This window comes from Schistocerca americana, chromosome 4, assembly GCF_021461395.2.
Source record: "Schistocerca americana isolate TAMUIC-IGC-003095 chromosome 4, iqSchAmer2.1, whole genome shotgun sequence".
Classification (NCBI taxonomy): domain Eukaryota; kingdom Metazoa; phylum Arthropoda; class Insecta; order Orthoptera; family Acrididae; genus Schistocerca; species Schistocerca americana.
This window is the reverse complement of record NC_060122.1, coordinates 77,916,470-77,941,355: the sequence shown is the minus strand read 5'-3', so window position 1 is coordinate 77,941,355 and position 24,886 is coordinate 77,916,470. Positions and strand designations below refer to the sequence as shown.

Genomic DNA, 24,886 nt, shown 5'->3' with positions numbered 1-24,886 from the left:
CGGTCACGTATGTTACTGCCACGATTAAGTCATTCTGGGATTTGGCGTCGTAATCTGCACAAGGATATCCGCAATTGGATAACTGATATACGTAGAAGTGACGGAATATATGGAAGACATTAGTTTAGCACTGTTCTGTTCAGAATCCGTCTTGGTTGCAGAAGAGCGCCAAAATTCCCATAATAGCCCTTAAAGAGCGTCAAAACCGGAATAAATACAAGATATACAGTCGCTGCTATAGTCGCAGTATTTCCCGTCGGGCTCACCAATGTTAAACCGGCAGTTCATTAGAATAGTAGAACACCTGTGCTAGAAATATTTGAAAATCTTTTATAATGAATAAAAATCCAATCAGACTGGGCACTAAAAACCAAGGTATTGTAATTCACTGTTTAGCATTTGCGGATAATTTTGCCATTCTTTTTGAAATCCTAACAAATGCAGGAATTCAAATCAATCTCTTAGAAGAAATAGCCAACGAAGCAGGTTTAAGACTATCTGTAGAAAAAAAACATAATTCATGAAAAATATAAAAAATGCACCGGAATCCCTAGCAACAGATATTGACCAGATAAAGAGGGTAAATAAATTTAAACATTTGGGAGAAATTATCCAAGAAAAGGGCTTAGAAAAATTCGCTGTAGAAGAAAGAGTACATAAAATGGAGGGAGCTTATGGAATAACTAAGAATGTCTTCAACAAAAGGTGTCTGCCTAATAATTTGAAGATACAGTACGACAGCACAATAGTAAAACTAGAATGTCTTTACGCAAGTGAATGTTTAGTACTGAACTGCAAATTACACAAACTTGAAGTCCTAGAAATAAAAATCATTCGAAAAATACTTGGACCATTAAAACATACAGATGTATGGAAATTAAGAAGGAATGAAGAGGTTTTCGCAACATAGAAAACATAAATGAAACACTACGAAAGAGGCGACTGCTATATTTTGGACACTTCACGCAGAATGAACAGCAACAGGGTAACCAAACAGGTTATTTAAGATCTTTGGGAGAAGAAGTCAACAATAGCCTGGATTCAAGAAGTTAGGAAAGATTTGGAAAGAAACAATATAAGTGAAAAAGAGGCAACAGAAAGAGAAATTTTCAGGAGGAAACTGTTCAAAATGGAAGTATTCCAAGGCAAGAGGAAGGAGAAGACAAGGTCAGAATGGTCCGATGAGAGATAAAGGATACATAGTGAAAAGCTGAAAGAATACTGGATGAAATAGCAAGAACAACAAAGAAGGAAGCATTGAAATGGGATCGTCGTCCTTCGATGACCAAAGGAAAAAAGAAAAGAAGAAGAAGAAGGAGAATAGAAAACCGGTATCCAGATGCTACAATAGGGCAATAGCATCCTATTGCTATACTCTTCCCCCCTCCCATACACACTACAGGCCTTGCACATGCCTATGTCAGTAAATAAAGATTAACTTTCATTTCAGGTTGGGCAAAATATTAATGATTCTGTGACAGGCTCCTAACATGAACAAATGGAAGACGATAACGGCGTCATTGAGGAGCAATTGTAACAGAATGTTTCGTGCAAGAACAATGAAACTTGTCTCATTTTTGGAGGAAGTGTGTGTCTTTTGAGGGAATTCAACTTTATGAGACAATACGAAATTCTGTATAAGAACAGGCATTCCTCTCTCACTGATGACGCTTGTCACCCGAGATCTTACAATTAAAGGCGGATCTCCTGTAACAGGAAAATAACTAAACTCTGCCCGAACAGGCCATGAAGTCTCAACGGTAACGACCCGCCGCCGTGTCATCCTCAGCTCACAGGCGTCACCGGATGCGGATATGGAGGGGCGAGACGGGAGCCGCTACTTCTCAGTCACGTAGCTCCCCAGTGTGGCTCACAAGGGCTGAGTGCACCTCGCTTTCCAACAGCGCTCGGCATCCCCAACAGTGCTTAAGTACAGTGATCGGAAAGGAACCGGGTAACAGGAAAATATGTTCAAAAAACCCGATAGCGTAGCGGCTTTCCGAGCTATTTACAATTTTACTGAGATAATGGGAAAGTGCTGGAGTTCGTACGTATCAATTTCTAAACCGATAACGTTTTATGTTGCATTGTGCCCCATTTATACATGCTGCATCATATCAGGATCCGTAACTAAATGTTTCTGACATTATTATATTCTGTAAATAAATTTCAAAATGGGCTGATTACCTTCTGCGCTCAGATTAAACCATATTGGAATATTTCCGAAATAATACAATCAGAGAATCTTTTAGTGAAGAATACCAAACCTTTATATTGCATTGGTTTTCTTTATTGCAAGACTACTGTCCGTAAATCATTTTTCTCCTTTATGCAACTTCGGTAACTATAAGGCCATAAATACGAGTACGATTAATTTAGTACTTATTGTTCTTTAGAAAACATTCTAAATCTTTTTCTCAGTAAGTTGCTAGACTTTCAGTTTTAGCTTATTTCTAACAATGTTACTAGCAAAAGAATTTTTTAATTTTTTATGTACTTGCCCTTTCCTGAACTCGTTAAAATTATTAAGTTGAAAATACGTACAACCCACAAGATGCTCATATTTTGACAATGTGTACCACTGATATTACCGAGCTGCCAACTACCTTTAACCATTTAGGGATACCCTCAAAAAAGTGAACCTTGGTTATCGGCCACGAATATCGTCCCACTCGTCTCCAGTGCGAGTTTAGTTTTCACCTGCTCGAACTCGCTCAATAAAACTTTTGGAGTGCTTTGTTTTGTTCGAGAGGTTCTGGTCAACATCTGTTCCTCACACCAGAAGTGAAAGCGTTAGAATTGCAGCCGCGTGCACTCCTCTCACTATATTATATCACATTCATAACAAAATATCTGTCTGAATACAATTGTCGTTGCCAGTGATATTTTAGAAGGACCGTTTAAGGTAGCACTGATGTCTGGGCGATATCCAACCAACACAGAATCTTCCAAATTACCGAAGAAATCCTAACTTCTGATTTATATGTCTCAAGCCAATAGTTCTGTAATAGGAGGTTACAAAATATAATTTGCATCTTTTCATCCGTCCAATAAATTGACACACAGAGCATCTTATGTCTGTTTTTAGGGAGACAAACTTCGTCGTAATATGCTTCCAAAATACCTCAGTATCACATCTGACAGGACACTTTCTTTCCTTCCGTGAGCACTTCATAAGAACATCTGTAATCGCAAAAAGACAAGTAATGCTCTGCATAAACTCCGTGGCACAAGTTTGGGACCGTCAGGAAAGACTTTTCGATCATCAGTACTCGGACTAGCCCACTCGGACCGGCGTACTCCAAAACACAGTATTGTGGGTCTGTCTGGCTTAAAAGTCCATATGTGAAAAAGACTGATGTACAACTTAACGAATCCATGTGCATTGTTAGTGGGTCAATACAATCTATTGCCACACACTGGTTACCTACCTGGAGTCACGTTTCACCATGTGATGAGATGTAGAACTGCGCTACTACGTGAATACCAGAAGTTTATTGGAAACCCCAACCTTCCCCTGTTGAACGATGTACTTCTTGTCAAATGAAGAAGATAAAGATATAGAAATGCCACCTTTATCACAGCCAGGACTCTTCCTCAAAATGAAGTCAGTGCCATCAAAGAATGGAGAAGTTGTTGGCAACAATACCATCCTCCACAATTCTTGAATCTGTCCTGCACCCAGATTCAGAAAAAAAAACAGGATTTGACTAGTTCCAGGCAATTTGGACTAACCTTAACCCAATTCAGACGGACCATGGAAGAGGTGCAGACACTCTCCAGAAGTGGATAAAATCTTCATCAGCATCTCGCGACTGTGGTGTGGATCGACAGACAGTTGCTCATGTCGCATCATCTTTTCCTGTATGCCATGTCGGCTACTGCGCGACTCAGCACAGATACAAGAAAAGGAAACCAGGAAGGAGAGAAACTGCGTTGGCCAGTGGCAGGAATCCAGAGTGATCTGTACGTAACACTCCAAGATTAAGTGAACTCTTTATTTCTAGAAAGAAAAGAAATTTATCTTCTTGTGCCTTCTACATGCAAGTAGTTCGCACTATTACTACTCTCAGAACGCAGGCTAAGTGTCGTCTTCGTGTCTCGATGACTACGAACGAACTGGGACCGACCAACGATGGGCGGGTGGTTAAAACATCGTTGACAGGAGGCGCTGAATATTGTCTTCCTGGAGGTTAGGTGCTGCCCACTCTTTCCATTACTGCACGGGACAGCCCTTCTTGACGCCATTTAGCACCAATTCACTGGTCGGTGTCCAGTCGATGCTTTACAGCTGCACGTTCTTCAACCCCATAATGTCGTGCAGGGACCCATCTTACGTTATCAGGGAGTGGGGTGGAGTGCGTAGGCAGGAAGGTGGGAGGCGTGAGGAGCCGGGGGCAGCAATTGGGACCGATGCCGAGCCCCCGGCCGTCCCCCGACATCCGTCCAGGGCAACGAGAGCAACGTCGGTTCGAAAACCTCCTGCACGGCGCTCACCTACTTCCTGAGCCTGACCAACGAAAAGCGGAGAGGGGGACGTTAACGACGGCTGCGACGATGACGACAACGACGCACGCCGGAACGAGCGCCGGGAAGTTCTGCTGCTTCAGTGGCAAAAGCAATGTGTCCAGCTCCAACGGTTCCACGGGCAGTGTTGATGAAGCACTCGGGGCGAACGTACCAGACTCTAGATCGGTGTAGGATTGGAATCTGGGGACAGAACATCTGCAGAATATCTCGCAATCGACGAGGACGAATCTGGTTCTGATAGCATTGCAGCATGCCAGCAGCACCATGAATTAAATACATCCAAGCGCCCAAATGTCTCTCCTAGCTTGTGGTGATACAAAAAAACTCTGAAAAGAGCAATCAGGGGCAAAGTGATGCTTGCGGAGCGTGGGAGGCGCCGTCCGCTGCAGTGGTTGCAGCAACTGGAGCAGCGTGCGGTGGTGCCGGCCATGTAGAAGCTCCGCCGCCGACGGACCATCGTGGGGCTGGATCCGGCACTTCGCAAGGGGTAGCAGCAGTGCTTGCTCCGTGTGTGGGACGGACGTCGTTTTCTCGTCTGTTCCTTGAACGTACACACAAATCGTTCTGCTTCTCTGTTTGGCTGAAGATGAAATGAAGCACCTCTAAGATGAGTGATACCAATGGCTGTACAAAACTGTCCATGAACGCAGCATGTCAATCACAATGGGGAGAAGTCTTCCGAAGTAAGAGTCATTTCAGGCGTGCCGCAGAGGAGTGTTGTAGGACCGTTGCTATTCACAATATATATAATTGACCTTATGGATAACATCTGAAGTTCTATGAGGCTTTCTGCGGATGATGCTGTGGTATATCGAGAGATCGTAACAATGGAAAATTGGACTGATATGCAGAAGGATCTGCATCGAATTGACGCATGGTGCAGGGAATGGCAATTGAATCTCAATGTAGACAAGTGTAACTTGCAGCGCATACACAGAAAGAAAGACCCTTTATCATTTCGCTACAATATAGCAGGTCAGCAACTGGAAGCAGTTAATTCCATAAATTGTCTGGGAGTAGGCATTAGGAGTGATGTGAAATGGAATGACCATATAAAATTAATCGTCGGTATAGCAGATGTCAGACTGAGATTCATTGGAAGAATCCTAAGGCAATGCAATCCGAAAACAAAGGACGTAGGTTACAGTACACTTGTTCGCCCACTGCTTGAATACTCCTCACCAGTGTAGGATCCATACGAGATAGGTTTGATCGAAGAGATAGAGAAGATCCAACGGAGAGCAGCGCGCTTCGTTACAGGATTATTTAGTAATCGCGAAAGCATTACGGAGATAATAGATAAACTCCAGTGGAAGACTGCAAGAGAGACGCTCAGTAGCTCGTTACGGGCTTTTGTTGAAGTTTCGAGAACATACCTTAACCGAGGAGTCAAGCAGAATATTGCTCCCTCCTACGTATATATCGCGAAGAGGCCATGAGGATAAAATCAGAGAGATTAGAGCCCACACAGAGGCATACCGACAATCCTTCTTTCCACGAACAATACGAGACTGGAATAGAAGGGAGAACCGATAGAGGTACTCGGGGTACCCTCCGCCACACACGGTCATGTGGCTTGCGAAGTATGGATGTAGATGTAGATGTAGAATGGCCTGAGTCTTTTAAATTGCGATCCGTTTTCGGTATCCAACACTTCGGGCAAACCCTCCAAGCACAGAATAGATGACCCTGAGTGGCACTATACGACACAGACGATTTCGTGGGTACTGTAAACGGATATTTGTTAGAAGAGGCCACAACAATAAGCTAACAAATATTCCCAAAGGGACCAACAAAGTCTATATCCACTCGTTTCATGGCGACTGAGACATTGGCCAAGCTGAAAACGTTTGCTGCAGGGCCGATAGATTTCAGCACGATGCGACATTATGACATCATCTGTCCAGTGATGCACTAACTGTGATGTGTGTGGAATTCCCCAATGTCCTTCGTGGAGCAATCGCAAGACATGCTTTTTCAATACTTTAGCAATAATCAACACATGACTGTCCAGAGACATTTTGCAATAAAATCACACCATGCTACATGGATAGACTATGACGGCGCAAAAAATTTCGGCGCACACAGAAATCTGAATGTTCTTCTCTGAACGATGCCAGGTTGTACGGATATAGTGCAACAAGGGGTTCAAGTCAGGGTCTTCTTCTGTGGCCTGAGTAATTTTTCTGTAGTTCAATGGAATAGTCTGCAAAAGTTCAGTGTCCTGTGCATCGATTTGACAGCAAGATGCCGCAGTAGCATCGAATTCATAATCAGGACCAACAGGAAGGCGAGAAAGAGCGTCAGCATTTGCATGCTTCAATGGGGCCCGGTACAATATTTCGCACTCATACTATAATAATAACAAAGCCCAACGTTGCAGCTCTGAGCCGTGCGTAGCAGAACAGGTTTGGACAGATGAATCAAAGAATGAAGTGGCTAATGGTTCGTCGCTAGGTAAGACTTCCGAGCAAACAAATAACTTGTAAGTAAAAGCAGTGGACCAAATCTGTCCAACTGCGCAGCTCCAGTTCCGTAGGAACATGCGTCAACTGCCAAAACCACAGGCTTATAATGGTTCTCATGGATCTCATCACAATGGGACTTAACATCTAGGGTCATCAGTCCCCTAGAACTTAGAACTACTTAAACCTAACTAATCTAAGGACATCACACACATCCATGCCCGAGGCAAGATTCGAGCCTGCGACCGTAGCGGTCGCGCGGTTCGAGACGGAAGCGCCTAGAACCGCTCGGCCAAAACGGCCGGCCCACAGGCTTAGCGGGATCGAAATGGACGAGGTATTTGTCACTCATCAGTACATTTCTAAGTTTGTAGAATGTTTCCTGACACTTCTTGGCCCAAAGAAAACGCAAATTCGTCCGGCGCAAACGATGCAACAGAGCCTCAATCTGGCGTGTGTTGGGTGTAAGGTGGTACAACAAGTGAACGTCCCATGAACTGACAGCAATTCCGTCATGTTCCGCAGGTCAGCGAGGTCCCGAATGGTCAGCAAATGCGACTGAAGGGAATGGACAACTTTTCTATTAATAAAATGGGCTAAGTACTGAATTTCAGTCTGAAAAGAGGCACATTTGTCCAGCCGACACTTCAAATCTGCAGCTGAAAGTATTTGAAAGAGCGTACAAAGGTTACTGATATGTTCAACTGTGTACGTCCTGACACCATAATATCATCCAAATAACTGGAATAGAATGGAACTTTTGCAGTAAGCTTTTCCAAGTAGCTTAGGAATATGGCAGGAGCGGAAGCGCTGCCAAATGGTCAGTGGAAAAATCTGAACAACCCTAAATGTGTGTTGACCACAAACAGTTTCTGAGACTCTTCATATATCGAAATTTGCAAACACGCATCGCATAAGTCATTTTTTTTAAAAATAGAGGCCTGCAATCAGCTTCTCCATTAATTGTTGTTTGTGGATTCACAGTGAATTTAAAGTCAACACAAAAAGGAAATCTTCCAGAAGCCTTTGGTAAGATGACTAGGGGAGAAGCCTATTGACAAGCCTGGATAGGATGAATAACAACATTGTTTTGCTGTTCTTTAAGTTCACATGCAGTTTTGTCTTTGAGTACATAATGGACGGCATGGGCCCGAAAAACTTAAGTTGCACATTTTCCTTCATTGTAAAGTGCGCCACAACATTATTTACTCTGCCAAGTCCTTGGAAAATAAATCAATAAACTCCTCAATCAATTGAGTAATGCTTTGGGTTGGAAGTAGAAACAGAACGTACATTGTCCAGAACCCGAATACCAAACAAATCAAGTGAATCTAACACAAAAATGTTTTCACAGTCTCAGGAAGGCAAAATCGTAAATGTCACTGTTCTGGTGGGAGACTGGAATATGGCACGCAAACTACATGTACCAAGCGCTGGAATGTTCTGACCTTTATACACAGTTAGTTGCATACAAGATTTTGTCAACTGTGGCGAGCCCAGCTGTTCTCAAGTGGCGAAATTAAGCAATTTAACAGAAGCGCCAGTGTCTAAGAGAGGTCGCACTAAGGTCACAAACACTTTGCTTGATTGTTATTTCACAGCACTTGGGTGGTGTGAAGGCACATCCTGAATTTGGTAATTACTAGTTCCGGTAGCCGATTTAGAAAAAAAACTACATTCACTGAGTGAGGTGGTGCTCCGCACTTAAAAGAGCGAACGTGGCTAGAGTTCTTTTTCTGTTGCAGGTACACAGACTGTACATGAGCTGACTTCCATCAAGCAGAGCGAGCCGTGTTCTGCGATGGGCCGGCCGGGCTGAATCATGCCTCGGGCATGGATGTGTGTGATGTCGTTAGGTTAGTTACGTTCACGTAGTACTAAGTTCAGGGAGACTGATGATCTCAGAAGTCAAGTCCCATAGTACTCACAAGGGAACCTCCCCATCGCACCCCCCTCAGATTTAGTTATAAGTTGGCACAGTGGATAGGCCTTGAAAAACTGAACACAGATCAATAGAGAAAACAGGAAGAAGTTGTGTGGAACTATGAAAAACATAATCAAAATATACAAACTGAGTAATCCATGCGCAGGATGGGCGACATCAAGGGCAATATGAGCTCATGATCAGTCGTGTTCGGGCACTCGGCCAGTGCACATCGCGCGGTGACGGGCGGTCGCGCGGGCCAGTGTTTACGTCGCGAGCAGTGCTGAGGTGGAGAGCTGAGCAGCGAGTGCGAGCGCTGTTAACGTTTGTTTCTGTACCACTGTTGTAAATAAGATGTCGACAGTTAACGCGCTGCCTTGAGACCGACGTCTTTTGAAATTCATGAATGGATCTTTGAGGATCTGAAATTGCCTGAAGATATAGTCGACACGTTCCAGTTGGACTTTGTGCAGTACTCGTTATTTATCAAATTTATTTAGAGTGAAACTTATGAGAAATTCGTTGAGGAGCATGCTGGTGTGAGACCATTTCGTCATAATGATGGCAGTATTAGCAATGTCCAAATCGTGCCTTCGGGATACGGAGTGAGAACCGTCAGGGTATTTAATGTGCCACCTGAGTGCCCTAATGACCTGATTGCTCGTTCTCTGTCACTGTACGGCGCTGTTTTGTCAGTTACAAATGAAAAATGGTCGAATGCATATCGCTACCAAGTTAACAGCGGGGTGCGAAGTGTACGTGTAGACTTAAAAAAGCATATACCTTCGTATGTTACCATTAGCGGCCGTCGTGCACAGGTAACTTACATTGGACAACCCCCTACCTGTTCGATCTGCCATTCAACAGAACATCTGCGGATGAACTGTACACGTCGACGTCCATTTCAACTTCCACGGCAACGTCCTACAGACGGTAGTGAAAAGCTTGTTCCGCTATTGAGTGAGGTAGTCGCGGGGACTGTACCACCACCCCGGCAGCCGGAACGTGTTAGCGAGGCGGACATGCCACTTCAGGTGGAATGCAGTGCCAAAGACATTCGCGGTAGGACGGACGTCGATTCGGCACCGTCATCCTCACCGGGGCAGTTACCGCTGGATAGCAACGATGAGCCAGCCACCTCTGAAACTAAGCCGTGTAAGATACAGGAGCGGGTGCAGATCAGTTTGCCTGAACCACCCCTATCGGTAGAGACTGCAGCAGAAACGAAGAAAGGCCGCCGAAGGAGAAGCAAAGGGCATAGTAGCAAAGAGGAAAAGTCGGATGATTTGAGACCCGTACACGTGTCAGAAAGTGGCAGCGATACTGAACCTCAATCTTCTTGCTCCGTGCGCTGCGAGGACACCGCGCGGCAAGACCGCATCCGTGAACAAACCAAACACCTAAAGGCCCTACTGAGCGCTGAGAGGGAACAGAGCACCGTAACGGCTAAGAGGTAGAGCGAACTGAGTAGCGAGCAGCTGCAGCAGCGCTCCCGCAGGAACTCGGTGACGTCAGTCGCAGCCCCGCGTGGTGGCCAGGCGGACGCGACCACGTTGACAGACTCAGCCGGCGGTGGCGGGCAGGGCGGCGCGCGCACCGCGAAGCACCCCGACAGCAGTGAGCCGTGGTGGCAGCAGAACGAGGAGATGCAGCAGTAGCTGCTCTCGCGTATGACCATCGCGCTGCGACATTTCCACTCCCTGACCCGTTATTGGTTTTGACATTTCGTTTCGTACGCCAGACGTTCCCGACGAGTTTTGTTCAAAGCCATCGAGAAGGACGATCCAACACTCAGAGCTCATTGTCCTTTGAACTATCATGTGCGATAGCCAAACCTACAACTTTACCACACTTAACGTCAATAGAATTCAAAGTGCGGTGAAACTCCGTTCGCTAACTGATTTCTTGTATGCTACCAGCGTTGACATTGCCCTCCTACAAGAGGTAGTCACAGTCTTAGAAGTGCCCGGTTACGTTCTCATTGATAACATCAATCTCCAGGATGCTGTAGGCACTGCCATACTTCTGCGCGACGGTATCCCATTTACGGATGTGAAGCGGCTGCCTAGTGATCGTGGCATTTCTCTTCGACTGAATGGTGTGCAGATTGTTAACGTGTACGCCCCCTCAGGTAGCACTCATAAGAGTGATCGTTCAAAATTTTATAAAAACGAGGTTCCCATTCTTCTTAGCGCTTATCGTGCACATCTCATCCTCGGTGGTGACTTCAATTGTGTGCTTAACGACAGAGACCAAACTCCTAATACGAACAGATGTATCGAACTTGAACATTTAATTCATGGCATGCGTCTTCACGATACATGGCAACAACTGCACGGTGAACGGGTAGCGTACACCTTCGTAACCAGTCATTCTGCCAGTCGGCTGGATAGGATCTATGTGTCCGATGCCCTCCAGCGACACACTGTGAACTGTGACATAGCTCCTGTCAACATCTCCGACCATTGTGCGTATCAGTGTTACCTTAACCTACAACGACAGCAAATATACCGCGGGAAAGGCTACTGGAAATTGAATGTCAGCCTTCTGCAGGATGCCCAACTTGAAGAGGAGGTGAACATAACGTGGCAACAACTCCAGCGGCAACGACGTCGTTACGATAGCGTTCTGGAGTGGTGGATTCAGTGTGCTAAGCTAAATTACGCCTCACCCTCATGAGCTACGCCCGACAAAAAAGCTATTGGCAGAAACAGACTATTGAGTTTTATTATCGCTGTTTGAGAGAACTGTACAGTCGCTCTTACAATCCTTCTCGCGATATCGACGTAAAGATCAAACGATATAAAGCGAAAATCACGGCGATACAACGCCAACGAATGCAAGGCATCATCGTGCGAGCCCACCCCAAGGACGTTGCCGCCGAAGAACGGGCCTCTCTGTACCACATCCTGAGAACGACGAAACGGTGTAAAGCCATGTTGATTGAAGCCGTCGTTGATGACGCTGAGAATGCCATCACGAAGCAACGTGACATCATCTCGCACGTCTACGACTATTACAGTCAACTTTACAAGAAGCAATCCGTTGATGAACACTCGTGCGACGATTTTCTTAGGACCTTGAGCTGTCGCTTGTCACAACATGATAATGCAAATCTGGCATCTCTTTTCACAGGGGACGAAATCCGACTGGCGGTCCACAGTGCAAAGAAAGGGAAGTCCCCAGGACCGGACGGTCTCAGCGCTGAGCTTTACCAGCGTTACTGGAACCTCCTCGGTCCGACACTCCTCGAGATAGCGAATGAACTCTGGCACCTGGACGTTATACCCAAGGCATTTACGGAAGGTATCATCCTGCCCTTACCGAAAAAAGGGAACAGCAGGAAGGTCGAAAACATGCGACCCATCACACTCCTGAATGCCGATTTCAAAATCATCACGAGATCGATTAAGCTCAGGATGCAAACCGTTATGTACAAGGTTTTGGGCAGTTACCAGTACAGTGCAGTGCCAGGCCGAAGTGCAATCTCAGCTGCCTGCGATTTGAGGGACATCTTCTGTTCATATGGTGAAACCAAAGGACAGGGCGCTCTGATCTTTCTAGATTTTGAGAAGGCTTATGACCGTGTACGTCATGACTTCCTCTTTAAAAGCATGAAGAAACTAGGATTTGGACCTCATCTCATAGAATTAATTCGCAAACTTACTACAAACGCCTCTTCACGGATTCTCATTAATGGTAATTTTACAAAAGAAGTTTCCATTGAGCGATCCATCCGCCAAGGCTGTCCTCTGTCAATGATTTTGTACGCCATTGCAGTAGAGCCGCTACTGAACAACTTAGCGCATAGCGGGATTGGGATTAGCGTCGAGTCTGTCACTATCCCTTGCATTGCGTATGCTGACGATATATGGGTAACTGTGTCATCATCGCAACAACTTCTGTCAGCGGAAACTCTTTTACAAACATTCACATTTCTGTCAGGAGCAATACTAAATAGAACTAAAACCACAGCTTTGCAGATCGGTGGCGGTATCGGAGACATATCCCATATTACCTGGTGCAAGGTCAAGGATTATCACACAACCCTTGGTGTTACCTTTGAGGCCAAACCAGACAAATTCCTGACGAAGAACTGGTCACACATGCTTAATAAATTACGTGCTGCTTTGATACTTCACTCCGACCGTGACTTGAACATACTACAGAAAGTTAAGACCATCGAGATCTCCATTACGAGCAAGATGAATTATTTGGCGCAAATTCTTCCAATGTCCGACCATCTAGCCAAGAGTATACAACAAGCGTTATGTTGGTTTCTTTTTAGGGGGCACATTTTCAAAGTTCAGTTCGATACCTTAACCTTACCTTCGTTCAAAGGTGGCCTTAACCTCATTAAAGTACACAAAAAATGCGTCACCCTGCTCCTAAATCGCATCAGGAAGGAGTTCCGTACCCGGAGGACCAGTATTATCGCAAACCTCATTCAGCGGTGGAAGCCTCATAGCCTTGACCCACCCGTTAATATCGCCGGCATCCCACTTTCTTACCGACATGTGCGACTGTACTACATGGAAACGAGCTACATTCGACACAACATCGTCGATAACGGAAGCCTGACGAACAGGAAGCTTTATGGCCTTCTCATGACAACGAACCACAGGAATCGTCTCGAAGAAAAACATCCACATACACGTTGGCGTATAGTATGGCGGAATGTGCACAGCGACGTGTTACCGTCACGCGTCATACCCGACTGGTATCTAACAGTCAACGATAAAGTAGCAACGAATGAAAAGCTACATAAAATTGGCCTTCATCCAACGCCCAACTGCAACGCATGCGGAAGAGTCGATACGCTTCTTCATAGGTTCACGTGCGGACTTGCAGAAGAAATTACTACATTTCTTCGTCAACGATTGTCGGTGATAGACCGTACGACGCCCTGTGGTGTAGACCTTTTAGAGATCATTCAGCCACAAAAACTGAGATATCCACGAGCAAAAAACAACGCTGCAACGTGGATCTTGGGCCACACAGTATCGTTTCTTATGCAGAATAGGCATGCTACTTTCCTCGACTATTATTCTTACATAGAAATTGAACACTAAAAATGAGACAACATTGTGACTACAGGAGGATATTTGGAAATATGCTGAAAAACATAATTAACGGTTAAATGCTTCAAATACAATACTTCGGATAGCAGAGTTTGCCAGTGCCCTGTATGTATGAATCCTATTTGCTTCCTGGGACTTTAGTTCTTGTCGGAATTTTACGATACTATTCCGATGCTCCCCAATGCAGAAGGCATTTTTTTCTTTCCCATTTTCGTTTTTTCACATTTCCCTTCTCTCGCAGAGCAGCGGAGCAACTATCCTTCAACTATGAAGTGATAGTCTTTTGTGCACCATAAAAATTTCTGTTTACTACTTGGCGCAAAAAAAAAAAAAAAAAAAAAAAAAAGGAGCGCCGTGGTCCTGTGGTTAGCGTGAGCAGCTGCGGAACGAGAGGTCCTTGGTTGAAGTCTTCCCTCGAGTGAAAAGTTTACTTTGTTTATTTTCGCAAATTTATTATCTGTCCGTTCGTTCATTGACGTCTCTGTTCACTGTAGTAAGTTTAGTGCCTGTGTTTTGCGACCGTACCGCAAAACCGTGCGATTAGTAGACGAAAGGACGTGCCTCTCCAATGGGAACCGAGAACATTTGATCGCAAGGTCATAGGTCACCCGAATGCTCCACAGGTAAACACGTCTGATATATTCTATACGACACTGGTGACGGCATGTGCTTCACACGACAGGAATATGTTGTCGCCCCACCTAACTTGTAAACTTGGCGAATGGGTAAAAAGATTCTTCTACCTTGCCCGATTTACGTTTTCGTGTGGATGTAATAATCATTCCCAAAGAAGTGTTTAGGTGTAGTGTCCCCATACTACGGCGCAGTTACCACGCATCAGACGGACTGACGGACAGATAATAATTGTCTGAAAATAAAAAATTTAACTTTTTCACTCGAGGGAAGACTTGAACCAAGGACCTCTCGCTTCGCAGGCACTCACGCGAACCACGGGACCACGGCGCTCCTGAGCTCACACTCTCCTTGATGTTGCGTATCTTGCGCATGGACTACTCACTTTTTATATTTTGCTAATTTTTTTCATAGTCTCACACAACTTCTTCCTGTTTTCTCGATTGATCTGTGTTCAGTTTTTCAAGGCCTATCCACTGTGCCAACTTATAACTAAATCTGAGGGGGGTGCGATGGGGGGGTTCCCTTCTCAGAGCAATTCTTTTTTCTGTGACGGGCAGTTTTGTTGTCTATGAATGGAAAGGTTGCAGGGGCATAATTTCACAGCAGACCCACGCATTGACATTTGTTTACTCTGTCCGTGGTGCAGTGGCCGATTAGAACGTGATGGCCAGTCTCCAGCCTGTTTGTGTTACATTGCGAGCAGGAGGTACTTCAAAATTATCCACGGCACTATCACGCGAGCCTTAACGTTCAACAATTTGTAATACTTGTTTCAAAGTAGGATCTGAATGTACAACAATTTGTTCACGAATCCTACTGTGTGGCATATTGTACCTAACAGCATCAAGAATCATTTCATCACTATAGTACTGTCCACAACTGCATTGAAAATGACACTGTTGTTTCAAACACTGAAGTTCAGGGACCCTCTGACGGTACGTGTGTTCTGGCTTTTTCTGCAACGGAAATAAATTGTAATGAGCTGCAGCAATTTGTACCTGGTGCTCGTTGTATTTAGTGAGGGCAGAAACTACGAGGCGTATTCCGAAAGTAAGGTCCGATGTACCAACTCTCCAGTATCCTGGTCGTAGAAGACAGCCGCCTGAACTTTTCGCCGATTCTCTACGCTGATCTGTAGTTCGTTGTCTGTGCTAAGATGTTGACTTCATAGCCAGCGGTTCATGTGAGCAGAGATTAAAATCAGTGGGAGCAAAGGCCCGGCTGTGTGGAGGGCGATCAAACACTTCCCATGGAAAACGTTGCCGGGGTGTCTTTATGGCACCTGCACAGTGCCGCCGAGAGCTGCCATGATCAACGAAATGCATGACAGTTATATTGTGTGGGATGCATAAAATCAGGCAAAATCTCCCACGGCCACCCATACTTGGCGGGAGACACTGTTCCTTAGGCACCTCTACGTGTTCACTATGTGCTCAGAACTGAAACGACAGACATGACGCGATTAACGGACGTTCTAGAGACACTGTCCAACACATCTACGCAATGCTTTATCGGATTTTTAGTGTGGTTTCTATTTCGTGACAAGCCGGACCTTACTTTCGGATTACGGCTCGTAAATCTTCAAAGTATGCCAACTCCGTCCTATTAGCCAGGAATGACTTCTGAGCAAGGCGGTTTAATCATGTGCCGGCCGTTGGCAAGAAATAAGAAAGTTTTGCAGCACCTTGCACTTGTTGTGTAGCACAGTGAGCGCCGGTCTGAGCATTCTAATCGTGCCACTTGCTTCTTGTTCGTAGAAAACTCGGAATGGTGGAATGCATGGAGGTGGTGCCGTGGATGTGGCTGAGTGTCGTGACGGTGTTGATGCAACAGCGGCTTGCGCATTAATGAGCCGCCGCACAACCGTCACTCCCTGCGACATTTGGTGGCTCTCAAACTGAATAAACTGCATTAGATCAAAGCCGGCAGCAGCCTAAGGCGTAGGCGCAGGTGTTTTAGTAGGCGGTTTAGAGACCATTTTAATGAGAGGGGCGCCCTAACGATGTTATATAAACAATTCAGGTACACCATTAGTAGCAACGTGCCTCTGAAAGAAAAGAGAGAAATATTAGGGACGAGCTGTGACAGGCGAAGGCAACGCTGGTTCTGGAATACTCATCGCCAGTTGTTGTGTCGGTTACTGCGGGAGTCTGCACGGACAGAAAGAAGGAAGGAGATAAATTGCCATGGCTGGTGGCAGGAATCCCAAATGATCTGTACATAACATATGAAAATAAATGAACACTTTATTTCCGAGAAGAAAATAAACTTATCTTCTTGTGCCTTCTACATGCCAGTACTCTCCACTATTACTAATACTCTTCGTCTCGTCTTCGCACTACTCAGCACTGATGCTCTCGAAGACTGTGGCCGAACTGGGGCCGCCGGCCGAAGTGGCCGTGCGGTTAAAGGCGCTGCAGTCTGGAACCGCAAGACCGCTACGGTCGCAGGTTCGAATCCTGCCTCGGGCATGGATGTTTGTGATGTCCTTAGGTTAGTTAGGTTTAACTAGTTCTAAGTTCTAGGGGACTAATGACCTCAGCAGTTGAGTCCCATAGTGCTCAGAGCCATTTGAACTGGGGCCGACAAGCGATGGGTGGCAGGTTAAGTGAGCGTTGACAGGGGGTCCTAAACTGTGTCCTCCAGGAGGTGTAGTCCTGCCGATTCTTTCCATTGGTCCGGGTCAGCGTTTCGAGGCGCTGCGCTGGTCGGTTTGCAGTCGATGCTTTAGGACTGCACACATGACTCCAAGGGCCCTTCCGAATATTTCCTCAATGATATTCGCCTATTGATATTGTTATTTGTGTTATATTATGACCTTGAAAAAATGGTTCAGATGGCCCTGAGCACCATGCGACTTAACTTCTGAGGTCATCTTAGAACTAATTAAACCTAACTAACCTAAGGACATCACACACATCCATGCCCGAGGCAGGATTCGAACCTGCGACCGTAGCGGTCGGTCGGCTCCAGACTGCAGTATCTAGAACAGCACGGCAACTCCGGCCGGCTAAATGACCTTGAGAAACGCACCAGATAGCATGTGTAAGGTACCTTCCCTGTATATGCATGCAATGTTTGAATTCGACAGTGTATTTTGAATAGCAAAAGTAGGGAAACGTGTTCTAGATCTGTGTCAACAAGAGTTAAACAGTGTGACGTTATCGAATTTTTAACTATTGAAGAATTGGCTCTTCATGAGATTTATCACAGTTTAAAAGCTGTTTATGATGATGATGTTGATAGGTCCACTGTAAATCGCTATGTAATAAAATATCGTGGTTGCAAGCCTGTAAAAGTCGTAATTGATGAAACAGGCAGCGGACGTCCGATCACTGACAGAGATGATAAACAACTCAAATCCGTCAACTATATGATGCAGAATGACAGGCGAGTCACTCAAACGTGTATCGCAGACCATACTGGAATGTACAGAGATCGTGTCAGCTTCATTATTTAACAATTAGGATGCTGTAAAATCTGAGCTCGATGGGTGTCACGCCGTATTACAGACGAAGACGAACAGCGGCGACTGGAGTGCTACGAGTGCAACAGGAGAAGCTATGCGAAACGTTGAGACTTGTCTGACTCCACGCTCTCCTTACTCTCCCGATCTTGGGACTTAAGATTTTTGTTTGGGACCTCTACTGAAGAGAGAGACCTCAAGGGAAATCATTACACCTCGGACGATGGGGTGAAGGCAATTATCAAGTCCTGGATTCGAGAAAAGTCGGAAGAATTTTTCAGTGATGGAAAGCAAAAGCTTGTTACACGATGAGAAAAAATTTACTCTCCGGTGACTTTGTTGAAAAATAAATATACGAATTGTAAGTTTGAGAATTGTACTTTAATATTATTTTCACCCGATCTTTCGAATTCTCTTTCAAATGGCTCTGAGCACTATGCGACTCAACTTCTAAGGTCATCAGTCGCCTAGAACTTAGAACTAATTAAACCTAAGTAACCTAAAGACATCACACACATCCATGCCCGAGGCAGGATTCGAACCTGTGACCGTAGCGGTCACGCGGTTCCAGACTGAAGCGCCTTTAACCGCACGGCCACACCGGCCGGCTCGAATTCTCTTTGTTCGTGTTCTACATGCAAGTGTGAGTTTTTTATTACCCGCCTACGCTCGCTGTAGCTTTGTAATCCTTCCGCATGTATAGCTACTTAGCGTGGTTCTGAAACTAATAATGTATGCTATACGACAAATAAATACACCTGAAGCGTGAACTTAAGGTCGAAATAGGTTTTTTTTTGCTAATTTAAACACTAAATTGCCTTTCATGAAAAAAAAAATTGTGTAGTGCATCATCAAACAACAGTACAAATTCTGGTTCATTAACTGCTTGGTACGTGTTTACAATGAAACTGACCCAGTAGCCATCGTATGCTTGCTCTTGGCTTCTAAAGTAAGAAGGGTGGGATAACCTCTGTTTAAAGTTTAAACCATTGCTTCGGCAAGCAGTAAGAGTTTATCGCCACTTCGTCGCTTACTAATAAAAACTGTGCCGTAATTGATTATTAACAATTGTAACTCACATTAAAATAAATTGCGTACTATTACAAATTTATGAGTTTCACATGACAAGATGGAACAAAACGCTATCCACAAGACTACCACACAGTAACTGTCGCCACACACTTGTCGGGAAGATCATTTTTTCGCTGTGTTTTAGCGATGGAAGGTGCGAACAGGACACAGCAAAACATATGAATATGTTTAGCGACAAAGCACATATGGTAATTTCGTAAAATGGGAGTAAACACATACTTTCATGTAAAGGCAATCTGGCTGATATCAAATAAATTCTCTTTGTATGTCCCTTTTGTTGTTTCTTACGTTGTTTTGTGCTAGGGTATATGAACGAACGATCTCCGGGCGTGTTTGATAACAACATAACGCAAACAATCAGTTTTAACCATATTTGGGCACAACTTCGTAATAATGCACAGCGGAACAGACTGGAACCTAAAATACGAATATATCTTATTTGACAATTTGTAATTAGGTCATAATGCTCCAATATATTAGAACAGCTAGGACTGCATAAATCTAACGTTTGAAAATATGACGTATCTATTATTTGCAGTACTGCACAACTGTGCGCGCCCATTCCTAATGGCGCCATAAATTACAATAGAAAACTGCTGGTAATGTTAGAGTGAGGTGCCGGAAAGTACAGGGCAGGCAGTACGTGCTACAAGTGATGTGTGGCTAAACTGCCTGTGCATCATTACCCCCGTTCGTTATTCCACTGCCATTACTCAGTGCCTCGAGAGAATGCAGACCTTCACTGCCTCCTGACAATGGAATGTAGCACAGATTAACTGTCTCCAGAGAATGCGGAAATGCCACGGTAGTAAAATTGCTACACCCAGCTTGCAGTTAAAGTTCTGAAGGAAGTGATAACTAAAACCTGATTCGAAAATTCCATTTTTTGTGCGAAAATAATCAATTAGCATCCAAAATTGGGAATAATCGTCGCCCACTATATTTCTTATTGATAATTAATAATTATTAAATACATATAGTGGGAATTAGTGAGGTCCGCCGGCAGGAGGAACAACACATCTGATCAGGTGGAAGCAGGATTATAAATACAAAATCAGGCAGTGATAATGCGCAGGTGCGTTTAATAATGGATGAGAATCAAGGAGTGTAACCATAAACAGCTTAGTGAACATGGACGAAAACCATTTTAGACAAAAGGAGAACTGAAACTGTAGGAGGTTCAGAACAGAATTGGGGAGACAAGAAAATTGTGGCACAACTTGACTAGAGGGGGGGATCGGTTTATAGGACACATTCTGAGGCATAAAGGAGTAGCCAGTTTAGTACTGGAGGGAAGTGTTGGGACCAAAATTCATAGAGAGATCCCAAGAGGTGAATACAGTAAGCAGATTCAGTAGGATGTACGTTGCAGTAGGTATTTGGAGACGAAGAGGCCCGCACAGGACAGAGTATCACGGAGAGCTGCATCAGACCAGTCCTAGGACTGTTCAAATGGTTCAAATGGCTCTGAGCACTATGGGACTTAACATATGAGGTCATCAGTCCCCTAGAACGTAGAACAAACAACTGCTCCAGACACTTGTTGTGTGATATAGGCTTTGCTGACGGCAGCGCCGTATTCTGCCTGTTTACATATCTCTGTATTTCATTACGCATGCCTGTACCAGTTTCTTTGGCACTTTACTGTACAAGATCCATGGAATAACTAACCGGACAAACTGTATCAAAATTACAAAACTTCGCCAAAGGTTGTGTCTGTTTGTTATTTTTTGATGGTGTACTAGAACAATTATCAGATGAGTGTTGCATGATTGCTTCACGAACAGGAATTAATGAAAGAAGATGGTGGCACTCTTGCAAGTATGCACTGACGTGGAGCGTTGGAGTGTCATTAGATTTCTGTTAGCTGAAGACTTGAATCCAGTCGAAATTCATCGTCGGACGACCGAACAATATGGTGAAAGTTGTTTGAGTTGAACACAAGTGCACAAGTGTGCAACAATGTTCAATTGGAGGGTAACAAGTGAGGAAGTTTTGCCAGACACAGGAGGCTCAGTGTGTGCAGTCACGGACAACGACACTGCAGGAGTTGAGGAGTTGATACGGAGAAACGGGCGTTATTTCGTTGATTGATGTTGCAGCGACGATGAAATGAGTGTTGGATAAGGCCACTATATTGTTCAAGATGTAGCCTGTTGTTCAAGAAATTTCATGTGTTGTGGTTTCCAAAACGTTTTGTAACGCTGCGCTTTCGGGGCACACGATACTCCTTAAAGCCTGTACTATGGCAAGTTGACGGGCTTCACCTTATGAGAAAGGATTTTTGTATAGGTATTGACCGCGTGTACCTGAATGGAGGCAAATCAGATGTACACCCACTCTGTAATAACAATGATACGTCGAGCAAGTCCGAAATGCAACTACACGTCAGGACGGACAAGAAACAACACAGAAGATGCTACCAATTTGTTAATAATGCGGTCGCCAGCCTAATTAGGCATTAACTGAGTTTCTTTCCTGTACAAGTTGGTGTACGTGCATGCAAAACAACACGTAATAACACTGCATAATATGGTAAATTTTAGAACCAGAAAATCTACTGAACTGATAATTTCACTTTCTGTAATAATATGGATAAACCATAAATACGTAACATTACACTATAATGTTTACTACAAAACTTCGTACTGTCTATTGATCTGGTTAAAACCGGGCATAGGTTACCCTAGAAATAGCACTTTCGAAACACACACACAATGTCAATTTTGATAAAGGTAAAACACTGATAAATTTTGGTTTCTATTTTGGCTTTGACTTTGCTGGTTCAGAATTCAAATGAATAAAAAAAGGTGGGGGGGGGGGGGGGGGGGGGGGGAACGTTGAAACTGTTATGACCACTGTATTAAAACAACTAATTACTGAAATCATTATGCACTCAAGATTTCCAATATATGAGTTACTACTCTTTTTATCTTATTTACTGCTCATTTAAATACCATTATAACTGCCTCAAAATAATTAAACTTCATTTCTAAATCGATATCAAAATTATCTTCCAACTTTGTCAGACCTTTTTTATTCGTCTGTTAGTTCACTAACAAAAAAAAAGTTCTTTAAACATCATTCTAACATAGCTAGGTCTGCAGGTAATTATTATTAACACAAACTTTAATTTTTCTTCTCGGGACACTTGGATTGCACAGCATGTGGAAAGGACCCTGTCTACGTTAGTTGTGAGGATAATTAAATGATAGGACAGTTCTGGTAAAATTTAAGTTGTTATTGAACAGTATGGAACAAAAGTAACACTGGTTCACACGAATACAGTACTAAAATTTTCAACCTGTTTGTATCGATGTGGCGGTTGGCGGGCGGCGAGATGGTGAGGCACGGAGCACACATACAACCACAGCAGTGGCTCTTGATGTATCGGCACTTTACTTCTTCATAGCGTTGCAATACTTTTCCATTTAAAGCCTATGGAATTTTGCCATGCTGTATAGGCGTCGGAACGGCATATCCGAGGCTCAATGAAACTAAGTCTTCCAGGAGAGCCTCCTCGATCCAGAACGTGTTGCTCAGACCAATGCCCAGCTCCGACTACTACTGCTGAGCCCGTTATGACGTGCAGTGACCGTGTGTATTTTCCCGCACTCGCCTGCCATCCAACTTTTACCGCTCCCTTACAGACAGGGTATTCACCAGAGGTTTTGCATTCTACATATTCTAATACATTGCCTACGTATGGATCAGACGCACAATTACAACTTCGACATCTTACAATAGTTTCAACATTCGTTACACTTCAATTCTATTACAATATTGCTTGAAATTTGACATAAACATTAATATTCACATTGAAAATTGTTTACAGTTTCTTTAACATAATGGCATGAAACAAAAAGGAAATGAAATCAGAACATCGATTACACTAATTTATCTAAAATCAGAAGAAAAAATTATTATATGTACAATAGTACAGCGTTGTTGTTGTTACAGTTTCACACCACATATGAAACATGTGCGCATGGACGTGTGCAGGAAGAACTGACGTCCGTCTGCTTGCCCAACCCCACGTAAGCCCCGGATCTGGCACCTTCAGGTTACCACATTTTTAACACGTTGAAAGAAGCTCTTTGTGTCTCAACGTTCGGTAACGGTGAGGAAGTCCAAGCAGCAGTGCATTACCGTTTACGCAGACGCCCCCAGGTATTCTTCGCAAGTGGACCTTGGAATCCTGTTCAGCGCTGCCGTAAATGCATACAATTTTAGGTAGATCACGTTGAAAAATAAATAAGTGTTGTATCCCGCCTAAGACCAAAGTGTAGTATCTGTTCTTCTCAGCTTCATATCTGACACGTCCTGCATTGCGGGACGATAATATTAAAATCATTTTTGGCTCATGACGGAGAGCTGGGGACTTGTTCTACCTTTGCAGCTGGTTAGCCCATCATTGCAGTTACTCGTAGCAGATACTTTAAGAACAAGTCTATCGATTTTTCACTGAATGATCATTTTATTTAGGTGTGCTACATTACAAGGTATACTATCTTTGAATGTAGCACTTTTCAGAGAAAAAATTTGCATACGACCATTCAGTTAATTATTGACGTCACAGCAGTTTATCCCAAATCTTCTATGACCTTAGTCTGGTTTTTGTGTAGAATAATAGTAGTATTAAGAATCAGATAGTATGTTAATAACGTGTTAAACAGGTTATGCGTCGACAGCAGCTACTAAGATGCTAAAATCTGTTCAAAACAGCTGAACATCTATTGTATTTCATAACGTTAAGCGCAATCTTATTTAAATGATCCGTTACTGCACTATCGGCGGTACAGACATTAGGATCATCTACCAGTTTATGCTCGCGACAATAATAAAGAAAAGTTATAGCCCTCCGATTTCAAAATTGTTGCTCATATTCCCTACATTGTTCGACGTAGTGAATATCCACCGTCACAAACGGTCTGCCATAGCTCAAAATAAACGGAATTTTTATTCAACCCAAAGAGTTTAGTCAGCGGAACGCAACACGGATACCCACGCAGTTACCTCATTATTGATGGCCGAGAGACGTCAAGTTTATTGGAGCAATTAACAGCAGCAGCAAGTGCGTAACTTCCGCATTGTGTAGGTTCGTTCTCGAAAAAATACTGGACCGTATGCCTTCATCCAGAGAGCTTGCCTATATGATACGATTCGATGAATCTTTTTCAATCTCAATTTATTTTCCAAATATTATTTCACATACCTGTAATGAATGGCATAATTTATCTTGTCATTGAGTGTCGAAAACAATAACCTTGATTTTTTACTGTTTGATGGCTGTGCTATTATTTTGGAATTTAAGGATAAACCTGAATGTAAATGATGAGAAATTTCGGCGCATTCAAGAGCTACTTCCAGTAGGTACCCTCAGGTAGAATCGCCTGTTATTTTCGCATGAAAGTTTTTGATGATCTCCGAACAAAGTCATTCACAGCTAAGGAATATCACATAGCTATAAAGCTACTCACAGAAAGATGTATCATGTAAGATTCATCCATGTTTTCGTCATAATCCGTCATGAAACTGTTGTTGGCTATTCCATGTACCGAAGAACAGTTTACAGTTCCACCTCTGATGCCCCGTTCTACAAACTGGAGTATTTCTACATCGGTTATTACCTGCAACTCCTCTTTGGTAATTTTCATCAGAGTGTCCCATACCAAACCAGATACGGTAATAT

The 24,886-nt window shown here is 43.9% G+C and overlaps 1 pseudogene; it reads left to right on the top strand.

The window, feature by feature from the left end:
• The first annotated feature begins 23,454 nt into the window (after window positions 1-23,454).
• LOC124614493 lies at window positions 23,455-23,636 on the top strand (annotated as a pseudogene).
• The last annotated feature ends 1,250 nt before the right edge of the window (window positions 23,637-24,886 follow it).